Source organism: Pogona vitticeps, chromosome 3 (assembly GCF_051106095.1).
Source record: "Pogona vitticeps strain Pit_001003342236 chromosome 3, PviZW2.1, whole genome shotgun sequence".
Taxonomy (NCBI): Eukaryota; Metazoa; Chordata; class Lepidosauria; order Squamata; family Agamidae; genus Pogona; species Pogona vitticeps.
This window is the reverse complement of record NC_135785.1, coordinates 177402966-177416423: the sequence shown is the minus strand read 5'-3', so window position 1 is coordinate 177416423 and position 13458 is coordinate 177402966. Positions and strand designations below refer to the sequence as shown.

The window sequence follows — 13458 nt, the reverse complement described above, 5'->3', positions numbered from 1 at the left end:
CTTCTATCCGCCGAGGCTCTTCACGGGTTACCTGCCATCCTTTCGTGGCCCCTTTCCCGGCAGGGATGTTGGGCGGGTAGCAAGCTTGAATCTTTGCGCTCGAAGAAAAGAGGACGACAGGAACCTCAACGCTGCGCTCGCTGGGGCTTCCGCGGTGGTGAGCCTAGCTAGGCCATGAGGCCAGTGGCTCCAGACGCCTCCCCAGCAACTGGTACATTGTGTCTGGCCGTCGGGGGTGTCATATGAAGGCCAGAACGGAAAAGGAGCGGAGCCGGGTGCTCCCTAGCCCCGTTGCCTGGCTCCCCGGCCCCCGAAGGCGCGCCCGCCGCCGGCGATCCTTTGCGCACACGCCCCCTTCGAGGCCCGAAGCTTGTGCTGCTTGCTCCTCCGTTGCAGGCGTCTGAGCTGTTTGCTCTTGGAACTGATTTGTCCCGAAACTGCTAATCTTGATGATTGCCATAGACGGCAGGGCAGCATTGCTCTTTGCGCGTGAAGGTATTAGTGTGCAGTGCGTACAAAATAGAGCATCTTCCACCTTCCACATAAGCTTCCTGCCCACCTCCGTTGAGAAGGAAATCCCATTCACTTCAGGGGGTCTTCTTCCTCACAGGGAATGTATCCAAGTTTGCAGCCATAGTGTACATCTATGCAGTTTTATCTTTTCGAATTAAGAGCAGTGGGATGGTGGATGTTAAGCATTCCATTACGTACTTTGATGGGTGTGCGGTTTTGCTGCTGTTGCAGGTGTTTTTCCCCCCCAAGTGTAGATCGGAGAAGTGCAAGGTGTGGCTAGAGTGACACCTCTTGATGCCTACTGTTCAAGGGAAAGGGACATTTGCCTGTAGGATCTTTGGGTGGGCAGAGTGAATGCTTGGGTGTCACTTAGAGGCAAAACTGGAGGGAGTTGTGGGTTGAGAGTAATCTCTAGTCATGTGGGGATGAAGACAGATAATGCTTCCCCCCCCCATTGTAAGTTTTAGTCTTATTAAACCATAGGGTGTAGTGCTTGCACTAATGGGGTGGCGTATAAATCAAATCAAATCAATTAATAAATAAAAGTAATATTGAAATCTACATCTGATGCTTTCCAGTTTCTTGACCTGCGAAGGTAAAGGGTGGGTGTGGCCCCCTTTGAGCTCCTTTGAGGAAAGGTGAGAGATAAAGATAATAAATAAAAATGATATTTGATATATAGTATGCTAAAAGTCAATGTTTTTAAGATATGGTTAATGAATACTAATGAAATAGGATGTTCAGTTATATTGTCGAAAGTTGCTTGAAACTTTATAATTATGCACAGGAAGTGCCACACCAAGTGTAGAATATTTGCTTATCTCGAATCTGTATTTATTATGACCTTTCCATTGAACAGTACGCACTGAACTGACTGGATAGCTCAGTAAGTTAGTTATCTGTCTGTGGAGCAAGAGGCTGAGTTCTGTCCTGTGCATCCCAGCCGAAGAGCCAGCCTGGATAGGCTTGAGCAAGCTGCACAGTCCTAGAAGGGAATGGTAAACTACTGTACTTCTAAGTACTCTCCATCAAACCTTGGAAAGGGTCACCATGAGTCAGAATTCACTTGACAGCATGCAATAACAACAACAACAACAACAATAATACTAATAATAATAATGTAGCAGCAGCAGCATTGGGCTACAACTTTCTAGCCGTGGTGATTGTGCTCTTATTTTCTGAGAAGAGTGAGGAACTTGGAGCTGAGTGGAGGAGTCCTTGAAATACTGCTGCAGATATTACTGCAATTTGATAGTTGCCAAGACACATAAGAGACAAGCCCCTCCATTCTGGGCTGCAGGGGAGAAGGGCAGAATTCTGATTCTTTCTTGTCTCACAGGCCAGCCAGAATTTGTTAGCTACTGACATGCTGTTCTCTAATCACAATAAGAATCTGAAAAATACACAGTGTCAGAATTTGATATGTTTTTGTTAGATTAAAAAAACAAACAGGAAAGCGAAAGCAAATGTTTAAAACAACTTTTTGTAGTACACATATTTCCCTGCCATGATTTGGTTCCGAAATCTCTCTCCCCTTTTGTTCAACATTGTAATTCTTATAAGTTCAACCTTCTGTGAAAAAGGTTTAATTTTTCTATTAAAGGAAAGTTATGGACAATTTATCCTGGTTTGGCTGAACTAGGTTAGATTTTGGCAGATTTGTCTTTCTTTTCACATGCCTGGTCTATTCAGCTATAAAATGGTGTGTGTATAGGGGTCTGGTTTTTCCAAAGATGATTTACATCCCATAGTATACTATTTTCTCTGTTTTGTGTTCACCTTTAATGGTGGAGTTTAGAAAAGAGAATCATGTCTGAAATGGTGGACTGTGAAGAAATTTTAGGGTAAGGTATTTCAGTTCTCATTGATATGTTCTTGTTGCTGTTAAAGTAAAACCACATCCACTTCCCTACATACAAATGAAGGGACATTTGAATGATGCCTCTGTCGTACCTAGTTTGTCCTTAGCCCCAGTATTCTTTATACTGTTGAGTAACATGCCATAGTTACGCACCTTAAATTGTTGTTAATATTTGTAAATATCATTATTGTTGTTTGAAACAGGTGCTCTATAAGTTGTGCATTATAAAATTAGTTATTTTAATAAGCTGTACTTATGATAAGTTGAGAGCCAGTGTGATGTAGAGCAGTGGTTCTTATCCTTGGGTTACTCAGGTGTTTTTGAACTGCAACTCCCAGAAACCCCAGTCAGAACAGCTGGTGGCGAAGGCTTTTGGGAGTTGCAGTCCAAAAACACCTGAGTAACCCAAGATTAAGAACCACTGATGTAGAGGGTAGAGTGTGAGACTAGGACTTGGGAGACCTGGTTCAAATCCCCTTTCGGCTGTGGAAGCTCACTGGAACTGTCAATCTTAAATCACTTGTTGGACATTTCACATACAGTACTTTGAAAACTCTGTTAGGGTCACCATAAGTCAGAAGGAACTTGACAGCATATAACAACAATGATTAATTACACTTTAGGGTTCTGATGTAGTGTCAGCCTGTAGTTACAGTATTTAAATCTACCTAGAAGCTTCTGATCTCATCATAGCTATGACACGGGGCAAATGGGGAGGGAAAATTCATATGTTAGTCCAGCTTCTTCCTCTCATGATAAACTGTAGTTTATAGTTATGCCTGAATGCAGCAAGTATTAGTGTACAAGAAGGGCAGGCGTCTTTCTTATTCAGAAGATTCTTTACTGAAATTATGACTGGGATTGAAACTATTGCTTCATTACTGGTGAGACCAGCACTTTGTTTACAAAATTTTGTATTTAAATGTTGCGGCTGGAGTACAAAAAATAAACTGAATTCATACCAGACTAGTCAAGGTATGTCGGATACATTGTCCTTAATCTTCACAATAGCTTCTACTTTAATGCAGTACAGTTGATCTCAGAGATGCCTATGTAGAAATTGCACGTGAGATCATTTATAGATCCCACACCATTTTTTACATTCTGCTTCCTTGGTACAGCAGAACCAGGAGGCTTGGATTTTTAGAATTTTCGGTTTAAATTAATATGTAGCTTGCGAATGTAAAGTTCAAGTTTCATTAATAGTTAATGTAAATTAGAACTGCCATGGAAGTACATTTAGATTGCACTTAACTTGCTCAGAGTGGTCGCATAGACCAGATGGGTGGGATACAAATCAAATAAATAAATAAACAAACAAACAAATAAATACTAAACTGAGTGGATTTGACTTAAATCAAATTGATTTAAATAAAAAATAGATTTTTTGATTATTTAAATTTTAAAAACCATTTTAATTTAATGTAGCTCTTAATATTTGTATGCCAGAATATTTATACTTATTCTATAGAGTAGTGTTCCCAATTTGCGGGTTATAACACCCAAGAGGGTTATAAAGTGTTTTCTGGGAGGTGGTGCCTTATATGTGTTGTAGGCCTTGTTAAATAATTTCTTCCTTGACCTATCAGAGTGAGAGTTACTGTGTATGTGTATGTATGAGAAACAGGCCCTTTGGGGGAAAAAGAAGCCTCTATTAGGTTGGATTTATATTCTGTATTCTTGATGTGTTTTCGTTGCCCTATTAAAATGCTTTTTATGCAAAGATGGTGGTGAGGATTGTGGGTTAGTTGGCTGTTATAAAAGGGGGCCATCTCTCAAAAAAGGTTGGGAACCACTGCTGTAGAGCATGATTGGGCAGGATCAGGAGCCTGCATTGGAACCCTAGATTCTCTAAAGGCCATAACTCTGCCCCACTACCAAATATGTGGATGTGACAAGAAAACAAGAAGAAGAACCCAAAAAATAAAACCAAACAAATGAACCAAAAAATCCTGCATGATGTACTCTTTCCTTCAAGGCAAAGAATATAGGAAATGTGCACATTGTTTGTGAATTGAATCACACTTTTAAGATGTTGGCAGAATTAGAGGAGGAGTGGGAGAAAGACAAGGTAGAAGATTGTGGCACTTTAAAGACTAATGGATTTATTTCAGCATGAGCTTTTGTGAACCAAAATCCACTTTTTCAGACAAAAGGAGTGCAAATACATGTTCCCTTGGGAGATCTCCAGGAATGCTGCTACACCTGGACTTCAGTGCAGGTTTTGGTCTTTTAGGTTTGCAGGTTGGGTGTGTAAATTTTGCTTATCTACCTTGTAAAGTGACAGTTAGGAATTGCCTCTAAATCGTGGCATCTGACTTCCAACATTTTGTTGAGTTGGGGCAGGAGTGAAATGTGTGATATAACTTAATTACAGCCCATAGGTCAGTTCAGAATACATTTTGCCTTTGCCCCCTTTTTCTCCCCCCCTCTTTGTCCTTGTCTGTATGCAAGTAAAATGGCTGTGCCACATTCTGTGTGGCTTCTTGTCTTGCTGGATTTAAGCATACCTGTTTGGTGCCAGACACTTACTGAAATAAAGGCAGACTGCTAAGAAGTATAGAAGCTACTACGTAGAAACTTACATTACCTTTTCTGTTCTCTTTTAGTGGATATGGGAGGGATTGAAAGGAGGGGCACTGGTAGCATTTTTTTATTTGCAGGTTAGGAAAGGAAGCAACTTAGGGTGCATCTACACTGTTGAATTAAACTGGGAGTGGTTCAGTTTTTAAGAAATCAATTTAGCATCATGTGGTCTTTGTGTTGGTATGTGCATCCTCAAGGAACAACTTTTAATTCAGTTGTAAGGTGTGTTGTACAATATATTGCCATACCTGATGTAAAAACAGGAGTATTACAATGTGTAGTTGAGCCCTTAGTTGGACTGGGAGAGCAGCAAGTTGAAAAAAAGAGACTCCTTTCTCTACGAATTACCATAGGCCTTCTCAATAGGAGATTTCAGTTGGTTCCATGACACATGTTTTGTTCCATCTCTTCTTGTTTAGGGGATTGCATGCAGGTGACAGCATTCATTTTTTTCTCCCTCCCTCTGGCCTTCTTCCTGAATCATTTGAGTAAAGTCCTTGTTGAGGCTTTAATAGCTGCAAGGACAGACCTAATATTGTAGCATGGTAGCAGGTGCGAATGTTCACAGCGTGTTCCGTTTGCTTCATTGCTGAGGATTCTGAGGTCACTTTTGTGAAGCACTGCTGAGGCCTGCTGATTATTTTATTGGATACTTTTCTATTACTTTTAAGGTTTTCTATATTCTCAGTGAAACATCTCAGGATATTCTGAGTCACGAAGCTTGTAGTCATCCGCAAAACACCCTGACAAGGACTGAAAATGGAAGCATGAAAATGGAAGCATGTGAAACCAAGCATGAGGCTTCATAAGTGTGCATAATATAGGGCTTTTCAAACCAGTACAGTGGTGCCTTGCAAGACGAATGCCTTGTGGGACGAAAAACCCGCAAGACAATTGGTTTTTGGGATCGCTATGGTGGCTCGCAAGACAGCTTCTTCTATAGCTGTGCTTCACAAGACAGTTCCCCCCCCCCCGAGACCGATGTCTTGCAAGACGAAAACATTTCATTCGTCTTGCGAGGTTCCCATTGAAATTTTCCTATGGGAAAATCGCTTTTCACAAGATGATTTTTTTGCAAGACAGCGCTTCTCGCGGAACGAATTACATTCATCTCGCAGGGCACCACTGTAAATACAACAGCCTTGAGCACAATATTTTCTTCAATTAGGAATCTTAAGAGAAACAATTATGTGGTTCTATTAATGGGTGTCCCTTTGGAAATGATGTAGAGCAGTGGTTTCCAACTTTGTGTCCCAGATGTTCCTGAACTAAAACTTCCAGAATTCTTCCCTACTAGCTGTGTTCATCAAGCTTTCTAAGAATTGTAATCCAAGAACATCTGGGGATCCAAAGTTGGGATCCACTGATGTAGAGGAACAGCCTTTGGTTAATAATTTGTTCTGATAATTTCAAAGCATGGATGTTAATAAGACCATAGTGCGACTCTGTTTGTAAGCAGTAATATTTTAGAATTACTGGGAAGAATCCTCTTCCTTAGCTATGCAGGCATAACTTAATGTTACATTGGTGGTAGCTAAAGTAGCTCAAAGGTGGAGATACTATCCCAGAAGCACTTCCGCTAGGGCATTGCACAACAGTTGCAATGGGAGTTGTGTGACTGATTGCGTAATCAGATTGCACAGTTCCTTGTTGCCATATATAACATCTGCCATTTTTATGTGGGCATAACTTAAAGCAGTACTTTGAATAGTGAATTCAGCTTCAAGAATTTGGATTTTTATTATGTATATTTGAGAGTCATAGGACAAAAGGATTAAGTAGAAGTAGGTGGCAAAAAGGATGCATAGTCAGGGTAGGGAGAGTTGGGGTGTAGCAGTGGGATGAGGCAGCCGAGTGACTTGATGATATTTGCCTCACCAACAGGCTTGAAGAGTCCTGCCTGTTGTTTTGGAAGGTCTTCAACTTTCTGTCTCCTTCCCAAACAATTTCTTTTTTCATTCACCACCCAAAGAAGTTGGTGCCATAGTCTCATGGCTGCCAGTTACCTTGTGTACCTAGGGTTTGAATCTCTACTCAGCAAAGGAAACTCCCTCAAGGGGTAGGTGGTGGCGGCACTGGTAAAATCAGCCCTTAAACTCACTTACCTTAAAAGTGCTATTAAGTTGGATGTAGCTATATGTTGGATGTGACTACATGACATGACCTGCACATGCCTAACATTTAAAACTCTCAGAAAGAAACATTACAAACAATATTTTGTTTCTTCTAAAAGTTCATATTTGTTTGTTCGGAACAAAGTAAAAACATTTGCCTTCTAAAGATCAGATAACTTCCCCAAGCGTTTTAAGAAGATGGTTTGCTGAACTATATCCCAGCCTTTAATATTTGTCAGTTGCCTAGCCATTTTCTTTAGTTTATGCCCAAGTCAACAGATAAATAGGCCTTTGACTATTTAGTTTAGCCCTAAATACAAGTGTTAATTTGATTCTTCTTATCCCCATGGGAAGGTCATATTTCATTTTATATAACACTGTACCTACCAGTAAATGATAGAGAAAAAGTTAAATACATATGGATTAAAAACAACAGATTCTGGAAGCTGACCCAAGCATCTCAGGCTTTCTCTTTGCTTAGAAATGTATGAGTGCTTCAAAAATGTTAAGATAAGCAGGTGGAACTCCCACAGCTTTGAATATTCCTTCATCCCCAGTATAGTTCATAGCAATGTATGTTGCCCGGAAAGATGCAGAGAAAAATGGGGCTTATTGCATTAGCTTGTAAAATATCAAATTGTGCAGCTGTTTGTTGGTTTAGCCAAGTAAAATGGTTACCACTAGCTGTGTGTCTGCCTGTTTATGTGGCCTGCATAGTACATCTGCAATCATCCAGAATTTTCTCCATGTTGGATGCCTTGGATTTTCATTTCTAAATCATTGAATTAGTGGTGAAGAAGCTCAAAAGCAGGTGATGTTCAATCTGGGCAATATGTTAGGGATCCAGAATTTAATACCAGAAATTAATGTTTTAAAAATGTTGTGTGATACTAGTATTCTCAAAACCTGGGTTGGTGTAATGCTACTGGAGTGAGGGGGGGGGGAAGGAGCAACAACCCTGGTGTAGTTATACACCAAAACTGTAGCATTGAGCAGGCATGAAACATAATTATGAAAAGCAAGACTTTTGGATCCTCTGCTTATTCCCTGTTTGCTCTTCTACAGGTCTAGCAACAGAGGAATGAGGCATCCAGCGGGCTCATGATATGCATCTGATGTGCCTACAGAGCCAGTTAAAAGATTCTTGCTCACTTAGTGTTCCTCTTTGCTTGTAATGGGTGTAGAGATGAGCCCAAACATTTGTTCAGTGGTTAAGCTAGCCATTATACTTACTTAATTTGCGTGAGTAAAAGGTGAGAACAGCTAAAGAAATGACTTGTGTGATATGGAGTTGCATAAGTAGATTGCCATCACTGGATATAGGCTCAAAAAGTAGGAAGAGAAATAAGTTTTGTATAATGTGCACTTGCTTCCATATATTAGAAAGCTTCACATTCCATGCCTCAAATGTCTTACTTGACAGCTGGTCTTGTCGAGTTCAGTGTTGTCCTATAACTAACTCTTTCTTCCTTTGGCCCTGTTTCCTATTCATAAGTTGGAGACGTTTTGTATTGGGATTATGGATGCAACTGAACACAGTGAAATTGGTCCAGTTATTTAAGACATAAGACATAAGAAATTTATTTGTCATTGCGCTCACAAGTGGGTGCAATGAAATGAGGTGCTCTTCCCCAAGGTAAAACTGGACAACACTACAAAAAAAAGTTAAAATATACACAACTTTCACCATCCAAATATAGATACCCCGTTTTCTCTCAGCAATTAAAATTCCACCAAAATTGTTTAATGGTATATCCATTACTGAACAGGTTACCCAGTTGTGAGGGTTTGGTTTGGGGCTCCATGTTCGACTCAAAGAAACTCGTAGATTTTTGTTGCTTTGAAAGAGGTGAAAGATTTATTGGTGTATGTAACATTAAACGAGTGTCCATAACATGATCTTGAAGTTCATCTCCTTCTGCCAACGGGTCCCGAAGGGGTTTCCACTCTTTGAACATGAACGGATTCCCACGACTAGCGTTCCATGGTCCTGGCAAATCCGAAGGAACCCAGTCTCTTATGGTCTGCCCCGTTGAACCTTCCAACAGGGGCACTGCCTTGTCATCCTCGGCACCAATCCACAGGGTTTGTTTCTCTGGGTCTTGAATCTCCCAGGGCCTCCCCGTAGCTTTTTCTCCTCATCTCTTTTATCCTCCATTCCAGTCTTTCCTTCCTTTCCCTCTGAACTCTCTCCTTTTCCTCTCTTATTCTCCTTCTCCACTCTATTGCTTCAGCTTCTCCCCAATATGAGGGTCTGGGTGGGATCTCCCCTCTCCTTCTATAGTCCGCCTCTTCCATAGGCACTCTTAACTTTTCCCATGATCCAGTCCAGGGATCCTCCATCCACATCCATTCCCAGCCTGGTGGCAACTTCCCTTCCTTCCTTTTTACCTCCCCTATTCCTGCCTCAAACTCCACCCTCTTTTTCCTTCCCTTTCCCGCCTTTTCCTCCTGGACCTCCTCCATCGTTGTTTTCTGCATTCTTTCACTCAGTTCCTATATCACTGTCCCTTGCTGAGCTCTCTCCGTTGGTTTGGGTGCTGGTTGGGTCTTGCCTCCTTATCCTCGTTGTGGAGGAAGGACGGCTTTCCAGCGAGTGGGGTATCCCTCTCGCCTTCTGTTTCACACCAGTCTCACTTTAAATGCTTCATAAAATGGATAGTTTTGACTGGTGCTGTTTATGCAGCTGTAGTTTTTGTGGATGGTGTGAACCAGAGGGAACTTGTATTCATGTACCTGCCCTATATTAGAATTTTCCAACCATGGTGCTGATACAGTAACGAGCACAAATGGAGTCCAGGTATACAAAAGATAAAATAGAAGGCTTCTATACAGAACAGATGGTATTTGATAAAATTTTGTTGGGCTCAACTGAGAAGGAAATCGAAAACCTATGATTACTTGCTTGAAATTAAAATGCAAGATGAGATTGTAAAAGAATATATGATCGAGCGGACACAAAATATAGGCTATGCTATTGATACTGACCATTGGCTGCAGATATGAAAAAACTTATATAAAGCTCACAAAATCGGTAAACTTTAAGGAAAACATATATAAGATGTTTTATAGATGGTACATGGCTCCAAAAAATTATCAAAGATCTATACAGAGGTATAAAATATATGTTGGAAGTGCAAATCACAAGAGGGAAGTTTTTACCACATGTGGACTTGTAGAGAAGTGAAGTAGTACTGGATAGCAGTGCATGCTTTGTTGCAAAAAATACTGCTTTGTAATATTCCTTCGAATCCAGAATTGTTTCTACTGAACGTTATACCTGACAATATAGAAAAGACAAAGATTTACTTAGTTATACATATAGTTACAGCATACAATTCTGTATGCTAAGAATGGGAAGAAACCGGAGATGCCAAAAACAAAAGGAGCTCTTGGAAAAGATCTGGGAAGTAGCAGAGATGGACATTTTATTGGAAGTGCTGAAAGACTGTCCAATACAAAAGGCAATTAAAAGGTGGGATCTACGTATTATACAAAAGGTTTGAGTCAGTAGATCGAACTTCATAAACATATATATCTAAACTAATAGGTAACTATAAGTAGAAATCTAGAAGGGCAATTAAACTATAGAAAATTTGGAAAGCTGATTAGACATTGTAACACGAGCAGTAAGATTTGATGATAAATATATCTTATGTTCTCCTTCTCCCCCCCCCCTTTTTTATCCCTTGTACCCTTTCCTAAAAATAAAATAAAATAAAAAACATGGTACTGGTACAATAAAGACTAAAGGGAGCTGCTGACCTGTGAGTTCTGGAGGTTTGTCCCAACCTATTCATTTCTGAAGTGTCAGCACAGCCCTGCTGATAATTAACTTTAAGAAAAGCAAGTTAAAAAGTGCATCTACCGTGTTTCCCCAAAAACAAGATAAGGTCTTATATTAATTTTTGCTCCAAAAAAACACATTAGGGCTTATTTTCAGGGGATTTTTTTTTCTTCATGTACAGCAATCTACATTTATTCAAATGAAGTCATGTAATCTGGTTGCTGCACAGTGGCAGAGGGTGGGGTTTCATTTAACTGGGGCTTATTTTTGGGGTAGGGCTTCTATTACAAGCATCCTGAAAAATCATACTAGGGCTTATTTTCAGGTTAGGTCTTATTTTTGGGGAAACAGGGTAGTGCTTCATACCTTGCCTCTTGATCCATGTATTAATGCAATGTGATTGCAGCTCTTCATGAAAATGTTCAACAGCTTAATGGCCTCATTATTGGCAGCAAACAGTTGCTAATAATGTTGCCAGTTCTAGATGCAAGGCTCCATAGATCCCTAGATAGTGAAGCTGAATCTTTTGATCTAGAAAAAAAGCTCTAGGAGGTAATCCAATTTACCCTGCTTATCCTTCTTCTTCCTTTTACATATTGGACAGTGAAATGCAAAATAATAAAAGGTTTTAGAGATATTTTTTGTTTTTGTTTCGATTTGCTTGATGTTTTCTTCCTGTTATTTGTTGGATCTATTTATCTTTCTTTAGGCTAAGCCTCTAAATGGGACTTATTCTTCTTACCTCTTTTGTAAGTCCCACTGATTTCAGTAGATCTGCTCATTTTGAGGTTAATACTGGATTTAGCCATTTGCCTAACTAAGGCCCTGTTAAACTTGAGAGACAGCAGTGCTTAGTATGACTATGAACTATACCCCTTTCTTTCCTGATTCCCAAAATCTTTGATTTATAAGATGTCCAGTTTAAGAAAGAAAGAAAAATATTGTTACTAACTCATTAGGAAATGAGAAATCCCACTGAAATAAATGAGAAAGTGTGAATTATTTCCTTTGATTATATTGGTTACATTCTCACAGTTACGCATATATATAGCAGAGAATTGTATGCAGAAGTATCTTTGGAACTATTATATCAGTTTATAGGGCTGAATGGGCAAACAAATTTAATAGATTGCTATTTTTTAATTAGCTTGTTTAGTTGTGGTTTAGATAAAGCAAATGCTTTGAAATCTCTTCTTGCTATTTATAATAGTCGTGCCTTGTGTTTTCACAGCTTTGTAAAATTGCAGTCCTAAAATGCGGTCAACGTTTAGGATCACAGTAAATGTAGCATAACCTTTAGGCCATATCTTGTTCAATGTCTACATGTGAGTCACTCCAACCATAGAAGCTGTCATAGCAATCTGATGAAATGCCAGTCACATGCCAGATCTCATGTGACTAGTACCTTGGGTGATAGCCATGGCAGCTTCTACCGTCAGAGCTTCTTGTGTGTGTGTGAGAATGGTGAACAGGATGCTGGCCTTAATTTCATGTACACTAAAAAAGCAACACAACCTCATCAATCTAAATTTGGTCTTAAAACAAAAACAACAACAAATTTTTTTAAGTATCTTTAAATATTGCAAAAATACCTGTTTGCGCAAAGATAGTAACTCCTAAGTTATATGCGGTCTTCTAGGGAATGAGTGGAGAACACTTGCTGCACGGGGTTAATATGACATTACTGCGGCCATAAATTTCTATAGTATTTTGGCTGCAGCTTTTAGGTCTTGGGTTTGGCAACTCTGCTGGTGATCTCATTCAAGGACATAATAATATTTTAATGAATAAAACTCTCATTTGGCAAATAGGTTGGCAAACCAAATCAAAAAGCCAGGTTGGCCCCTGCAGACATTTTGGGATTTTAGTTCCCAGAAGCATAGCTAGTGATAACAGAATGCAATCCCAGATAACAGTGCCAAAAGTTCCCCATTCTTGCTTAATCCTCTGGAGTGTAAAATAGGGTGATATTTGAGTCCATACAATACTTAATACAGTGGTGCCTCGCATAACGTTTTTAATTGGTTCCAAAAAAGAAAACCTTATGCGAAAAAAACTTTATGCGAAACACCATTTCCCATAGAGATGCATTGGAAACCGGTTAATCTGTTCCAATAGGCACGGATTGCCGTCCTTAAGTGAAAAAACCCATAGGAAACATCGTTAAACGATACAATGTATCCTCCATTGGAATGTATTGTAGCTGACTCAATAGGTTTCAATGGCTTTGCGAAGTCAATTTTTGCAAAATTAAGTGTGTCATAAAAGGGTCAAAAATGGTTTTAAATGCTTGGATTAGCTTCTGCACCCTCTAAAACGGATGCAAAAGTTAATTTGGCTTTGATCTGACTTTTTGTTAATTAATGGTGAATTTTTTTCCCCCAACTTTTGACAGCTGTCAAAATCTGACAGCTCCATTATTTCCTATGGGGGAAGAAAAAATTCACAAAAAATTAATGAAGACTCAGCAACTGTTCTAAATTCTTGGGTTCGTTAGAGGACCCCCTAAGTTGTGTGCAAACCCGATTTGGCTTTGATCTGAACTTTCGTTAATTTTTTGTAAATTGTTTTCTCCCCCATAGGAAAGCATGGAGCTG

At 39.7% G+C, this 13458-nt stretch overlaps 2 protein-coding genes across 3 annotated transcripts in view; both read left to right on the top strand.

Moving 5' to 3' along the window:
• Nucleotides 1–13458, top strand: part of DHRSX (dehydrogenase/reductase X-linked) — a 142733-nt gene that overhangs the window by 266 nt on the left and 129009 nt on the right. The gene's annotated exons all lie outside the window — the stretch shown is intronic.
• The window catches only part of ZBED1 (zinc finger BED-type containing 1), a 50431-nt gene that overhangs the window by 31330 nt on the left and 5643 nt on the right, over nt 1–13458 (top strand). The window lies entirely within an intron of this gene.